Genomic DNA, 7903 nt, shown 5'->3' with positions numbered 1-7903 from the left:
AAATCAAATGTACAGTAACATAGGGGAATGGGGGAAGATATGGCCACTGCCCCTCCTCCCCCCCTCCGCCCATCTTCCCCTTCCTCTCCTTATCTCCCATTCTTTTTCTCTCATACTTTCCCTTCCTCTTATCCCCGCTTCTCCTCTCCTTCCCCTCCCCAAATAGTCTAGATCTGTTTGGATCTAGGTATATTTGTCTGTTTGTTTTGTTTGGTTGTTTTTGCAGTGTTCTAGGTGACTAGTGTTGTTTTTGTCTCAGCGGCGGCGACAGTAGTGACTTTGGATTGTGTCTCTCCTTGGGAGAGTTGTGATACTTGGTGGCTGATGTTTTGTCTTTTTTTTAAAGGTGGCGGCAGCAGCGACCTTGGTGGTAGTTGTTGAGATGTGGTGCTCTTCTTTACTCTGTGCTGACCGAAAAACTATGCTTGGTCATAGGAGATTTTCTTTATCAAGTTCCGAGTTGAAGTGGAGTGCTTCTCAAGGGTCTTTTTATTGTTGTTTCTGTGTTCCTCCTCTATGTTCTCTCCTGATTTTTGCTATGGTATGCCTTACAATTTGTATGGGTGTCAAATGACTATGATTTTGCTCATAGAAGGCTTCTTTTGACAATTGGGATGTTCTACGGTCCTTTGTTGTGGGTTTACTATTTGGGGTTTCTGCGGTCCTCTCATGTGGGTCTACTGTGTTAGTCTCTAGTTGCAGTGCTCGTCGAAGGTCTTTGTGTTAGTTTTTATTTTTGACTTATTCTTTTATTGTAATGGTCCAAAGTGACATGAATTGGACTCTCTTATTAGTCCATGACATGTGTGGTACTCTTAGCTCTCTTAGGGTTTGTCCATGACGTTGTCCTATGAAGGCTTTAACGAGGCCACTGAATCATGAATGAATTCTCATTCTTAAAATATATATATATATATTTTCAGTTTAAAGTCAAAAGTCAAATATAAAAAACTTATATATATATATATACACACACATATATATTATTTTTTAATTATTGTTTTACTTGATCCCTTTAGCAATGTTTCGACCAATTAAAGATTAATGTTGAGAAGCCAAAAAAACAAATATTATAATTTTATTCTTCATAAAATAACATAATTTTATTTATTTTCTTTTATTATTATTTTAAACAATTGAAATGATGTCCGACTTCTCAACATGGAATACAAGATTATTTGTTAATGAACCGAAATTTCATGCTCCAAAGTGAACTCAAAAACACAAAAGTGCATAAAATTCACTACAACCTGACATACAAACCAGCAGAGCTGCACACAAAAGATCCACAAATCTGCCACCAAAAGAGAGACACGTCAACACGAGAACAACCACCCAAAATTCACCAATTCCGTCAAATCCGAACTCACCATTGCACCACAAAGAGAGCGGCAGCCAACATAGCATGACCAAGGGATGTCATATCACATCAGTACTGACACTAGTACTCACTACAACCTGGCACACAAACCAACACAGCTGCACAGAAAAGATCCACAAATTTGCCCACCAAAACAGAGACCAAGTAAAACTGGAAGGGAAATGGAAAGGAATGGACATGATCAGTCGAAGGCTACCGACAGTATTGTTATTATTTTATTTTGGGGTATTTTATTATAAATCTCTGTTGTTATTTTATTCCTTTTATATGGATCTCTGTCGGCAACAGCAATGGTCCTAAAAGGAGTCCACTTTTCTTCTTCGTCTTCTTCCCTTCGTGCTCTACTCCTGCAAGTTTTACAATTTTCAATTCTTTTAAATTCAATATCTGTAAATTAATTTGGTTATGCCAATGCCACCCAAATTCTTATATCCCTACCCATATTTTTTAAAAAGCTAATCACTAGTCATATTCCTATGTGAGACTAAATAAAAGGACCAATTAAATTTAAGAGTACTATTTGTATCTTTCTATTATTTGAAAGAGCCCTTTGTAGGGCTATGTTCTTGTATTTTTCTTGTATTAATGAAATTAATTGTTGCAGCCAGTGGTAGATTTAGGATTATGTGGCCAAGGGGTCACAGTGTAAAAGTTCCAAAAAAAATTTACGAAGAAAATAATACAAAAAAAATTAAAAGGATAGTACTTTCATTCATAATTCATGACAAAACCAATAATATAAGTAACAATTTTCCACGAAGAGTTTTCATATTTTCAAAACGTTGCATTATAGTTTCGTTATCAATACAAGCAAAAATATATCTCTCAATGTAAACAATCAAGCTATCATTCAAACAATTAAGCTACGGCAACAAGAGCTAGTTAAAATTGATGAACAAACCAATGAACATAAAATGCACAAGGTTGTTATCTCAAAATCTTTGTTTTAAGGTAATTGAACTCATCTCTCATATTACTAACTCCATCATAACCTTGTCCTCATATGGAAAAGGTCAAATTCTCAGAAGAAAAGAATTCATCAATAGCCTCTTTTAGTGCACTTGAAGTAGTGTCGGTTACATATTGAATCCCCACAAACCTTTCAATTATTTATCCTTTGTCGTTCACATAACACAACATCATCGTTATTTGCTCCTTTATTGAAACATCACGTGCTTCATCCACCATTATTGAAAAATATCTATTTTTTACATGACTCAAGATAAGACCAATGGTTTCTTTGGCATAAGAAATGACAAGATCTTTTTGAATTGAAGGAGCTATTTACTTTAGATTGCCCGGAGCATTTTCCAACACAACGGCCTTAACTTTTTCATTATGATCCACAAGAATTTGTAAGGCTCTAAATAATTCCCCTTATTACTTGAAATGACACTTTCATCATGCCCACGAAAAGAAAGACCTTGTCACAACAAATACCTAGTGCACTTGAGTGATGCATTCAAGCAAGTGCGATAAGTCGTGCCAGCTTGATTTGTTTGCTTGATCACAACTGTTTCACATGAAGGTTAAATCTTTCTCTCCCCTTCTTCCAATTATTAAAGCCTAGCCCACTGAATGCGTCACCACCCACTTGATCATTAGGTTTAAAAAGAAAAAAATGAAGACAAAATATAGCATCTTTAGCTATACTATATTCCAACCAGTCAAACTCATTGAACCATTGAGCAATGAAGCGTCTATTAATTCCTGATTGATTAGTTTGTGAAAAATCTATGACTTCTAGGTTGACAAGGTCCCTTTTGTAGGTATTCTCTTTGGATTTCATCTCGAATATTAGGACTATAATCTGTCATTCGAGTTTTTAGTCCAGGGTCTACCTGAAGATTAGCCAATATCTCATCTATTTCAATTGGTCTTGCATTTGAACTACCTGGATTAGACGGAGAAGGACTATCCATAGATAATTTTCTTTTCAAGAATCGTTCCATAAATCTACACATCAATTTATTCAATCAATCATTAATTTTTATCCAAATTATCATATGAATATAAAAATGTCATTAACCCACAGTCAATATTCAATATACCAAATTATCATATCAATCAATATTCAATATACTTAATCAATCCACATTATCAATCAATCTACATTATCATATCCATAAATTTCATTACATAAAAAAAAAAAAAATCAATATCCACAATAAATATTATCACTATAAATTTATAAATATCAATTTTACTCACTTGTAATTGAAAAAAAGGGCAGTGGACGACGGCACAAGGTGGTGGTGATCGGCACCGGCAAAGAGTTGTGGTGGAGGTTGTTGGAGGTTGGGAGGTTAGGGTTTGAGAGGGCTTATGTGAAATTGGGAATGAAAAGGGTTTGGAGGTGCTGTGTAGAGTCGGGTAAGTGTTGATATTATTACTATTATTTTTTTTTAACTCTAGCCCAAAACAACGTCATTTTGAGGCCAGGTCAATTAAAATTTTTTTTGACTAAGCCTTGGACCAAAAGTTGTCATTTGACAGGGCTCGTTTTTAAAAAAATGATGCTCAGCTGCATAGCAGAGCAAGGCAAATAGGCTGGGACTTTCATCGAGCACTTGGTGTGCACACAAGAGGTCTTTCAGCTGCTGTCCAAGGGGTCGTTCATGGAGTCCACAGCCAAATTTCTGGCATTCCAAGGGGTCGTGCTACCCCTCTTGTCCCAACGTGCTTCTGCCCCTGATTGCAGCTAGCAAAAAAAATTTATAAGAAAAAACTTGATAACAATAAATGTATTCCCCCTTCCTGAGTTTAGATTAGACTAAAGAAGAATGTCGTTTGTATAAACATTAAAAATATATATATATACATTATTAAAAGGGGCTACCACCTCCTCCATTGGCAATGTTAAATAACAAAATCCACCCGCAATAAGTTTCCCTCGAAATCTAATTTTGGATTGAAAATTGAAGAGAGAAATTTAGAATATAACAAATGCTACATGTGTTAACTTGTTACGTTTTTTTAGAGGAAGATCAAAATTCCATTATCACCAAACAAGTTACATCAAATACGGTATGTTCTTTAGTGGGCTCGTTAAAACATTCCCAAAGAAAACCCAATAGGATAAAACTTTACTTATGAATCACAAATTGTACAAGATCACATCAACCATATCTAGCTAGAATTACTGCAATATAGGGTAACGCATGTCTCTCTCACGTTAAAAACATGTGGATGCATGGCGGATGTAGCTTGTTATTATATTGATTTAACTCATGTATTGCAGAGGAAAGTACTATCATCATCGATTCAGCACTATGCTAGCTTTAAAAGAGGCAAAATGGCAAACGCTAAACATCTGCTCTAAATCCAGCCAATGGCCCAATATCCCAACAGTCATAAATGTGAAAGGGCCCCTAGCCATGGAAATTATTGCTTTGAAAATTATTATATGGTTTATATGAATCTATCTTTAAGGACCCGCCCCGAATTTTCTCAAAACCCGAGACGAACCCTTTGGAATTCCTGACATCACCCCGATGCCAGGCCCACTTACTAAAAACCGAGACTTCCTGCCGAAATTTCGGCAGAGTCTCCCCTATAAATTGAACATTTCCCAAAATTTCAACTTGGATAAAAACGCATTTAATATCACCAACGGGCAGCATGCACAAAATAATCTCATTTCGAAATATTTACGATTGTGTCACTGGGCTTCTTTTGACCATATCTCTCTCGTTACAACTCCGATTCGAGCCCACTACGTGTCTATGAACTCGTCTCAGTACGACCTATCCAAAAATATAAGTCACGGTCCCAAACTCTCTCCGGTTAAAAATATGACTAAAATACCCTTAAATAATTAAATAATTAAATGAGGGTAAAATTTGGGAAAATTTGGGGTCGGGGTGTTACAGACTACCCCCCTTATAAAAATTTCGTCTTCGAAATTTCCTACCTGTCACTCGAAGGGTTATGAGCATTGGGGCCTGCAACTGCCACTTGGGTTCCCCCAGCGCTCCCCTTGAAAGCTAGACGCTTCCATTTGTGATTTGATTCTCTTCTAGCTGTTCTACTAAAAGAGGATCCGCATTCCTTGACTTATTGATATTTTCCTTCTTTCTTTAGAATCGATAAGCAACATTGCCAACACGATTCCTTGAGAGGAAAGTCAGAAAGGATGATTTTTACCGAATTGTAATCATCATCGATCTCTCTCGACCATGATCCATTTCTGATTCCAATAAGAGGTCTCTACTCCGACGTGCTCACAAGAGGTGAGACCCCAAAGTACTCTCCATCTCCGTAGGTAGGATTACTCAATCCATCTGGGTCTCATCCTTGGATTTGACCACAGTATTCCTACCACACACGAGCCTCTTTCTGTAAGAGACACTTGTGATTCCGATTATACCAATGCCACCCTTCAGACCTTGGATCCCTTGATCCAATGTCGGGGAGTTGCTCGTCCCAGAGAGAGGTTATGCTCTTAGGATCTTCGACTCGGTGCTCTAGGCACACAATAGAAAATTAGCAACATGTTCAGGCAATGGAGGATCCCTAGAAGCAGGTTGATTAACTCCCTATCCTCCCGCTTATGTGGACGCATGAACAACTTGTCATAGGAACATCCAACTGTACCCTGGGTACAGGTGTTACCCTATGCAAAACCTTCGGCTTCTATTCGCAATCTTCCGGAACTTCTGAAACAACCACTGTGTGTGGTAAAGCTCCAGCCCTTCCTATGCTCCGGCGGCCTATGTATCTTTCCACTGTGAAATAATTTGACTTTTGTGACATCCTCAACGTCGCAAATGTACCATTCCGAGATGGAACCCATTTGATCCCCACAATTTAAGGATGCACATAAAGTGCAGGGTCCACAGGGAATTGAACCTAGAGCTCTGATACCAACTTTAAGGACCCGCCCCGAATTTTCTCAAAACCAGAGACGAACCCTTTGGAATTCTTGACATCACCCCGATGCCAGGCCCACTTACTAAAAACCGAGACTTCCTGCCGAATTTTCGGCAGAGTCTCCCCTATAAATTGAACATTTCTCAAAATTTCAACCTGCATAAAAACGCATTTAATATCACCAACGGGCAGCATTTACAAAATAATCTCATTTCAAAATATTTACGATTGTGCCACTGGGCTTCTTTTGACCATATCTCTCTCGTTACAACTCCGATTCGAGCCCACTACGTGTCTATGAACTCGTCTCATACGACCTATCCAAAAATATAAGTCACGGTCCCAAACTCTCTCCGGTTAAAAATATGACTAAAATACCCTTAAATAATTAAATAATTAAATGAGGGTAAAATTTGGGGAAATTTGGGGTCGGGGTGTTACACTATCTTCCGCTATGCACGATTCTATTCTTGCTTTGCAATAATCTTACATCCCCTTGCCTATATATACATTAGTCTACCATCAATGCGTTTCATAGTTTCATAGCAAAGCTCGAAGCATATAGAAAACAATACTAATAAGTGCCGTCTGATTTTTATCTATAAAAAAAAAAAAAAAAAAGGGATTGTCCAATATAGGTTCCTATAATTTCTATCTCCTAGATATATACTCATCATTATATAAATCTATGTGTAAAATTCAATTTCAAACTTAAATAACTAGTACTATATAAGAGGTCATAATATTCCTATGTTTTCACATCGTTGCCATCAGACTTCATATTTTATTTATAATTTATTTCAAACATTTCATTAACTGCCATAATTGTAATTAAAACTCCCTATTAATAGCATATAAATCACCTCATTTCTTTCGGTTGCCCTTCCCTCTAACATATCGCCCCCTAAAATTGAAAACCAAAAAAAAAAAATGTAAATTACATATCCAATAATGTACATATGAAAAATATAAACATAAATATATACATATAAAAATATAGGTATATTATTTACCAAAACAATTCAAAAAAACCTAGGTCAGTTACTTTGTAATTGAAATCTCCGTACATTTTTCATAAATTAAAAATAAGTACACAATAATTTATAGAAAATAGGTACGACTTTTAGGTAGAATTTAAAGTTGGGATTTATGATCTCAAAAGTCCATTTTTTTTCCATGCAGAATTTCTAAATTTCTATGTTTTTTTTATAATCCAAACCTGGGAATTGGTTCATGTCAATTTAGAAATTATGATTTTTGTCAAAATCTCAAGTTTATTTCCCTCATCCAAACGGGCCGTTACTCCCTTGGAGATGCTCACCTACAATAATCATCAGTGTAGGTTACGTGACATACATAATAGTTATGCAAATAAAAGAACCTTTAAATTCTAATAAGCAATTATTGATTGATGTGTTATAGGATTGGTTAAATCGAGTGCTGCTATTTTCACTGATGTCTTATTTTCTAACTCACCTTATAATTAAAATTTTAAAGACAAATTTTACTTTGGTTTTGAGGTTCCACCCCAAAACCACTTGGCAGTGGGGGAGTAGCTCAACACCTTATAAACCAAGGCTAGGTCCCTTAACTTTTTAATGTGGGACAAACACTCTCACCATACAGTGGTGACATTTGTGAAAAAATTAA

This window comes from Prunus persica, chromosome G4 (genome assembly GCF_000346465.2).
Source record: "Prunus persica cultivar Lovell chromosome G4, Prunus_persica_NCBIv2, whole genome shotgun sequence".
Lineage (NCBI taxonomy): Eukaryota > Viridiplantae > Streptophyta > Magnoliopsida > Rosales > Rosaceae > Prunus > Prunus persica.
Note: the sequence above shows the minus strand (reverse complement) of the source record.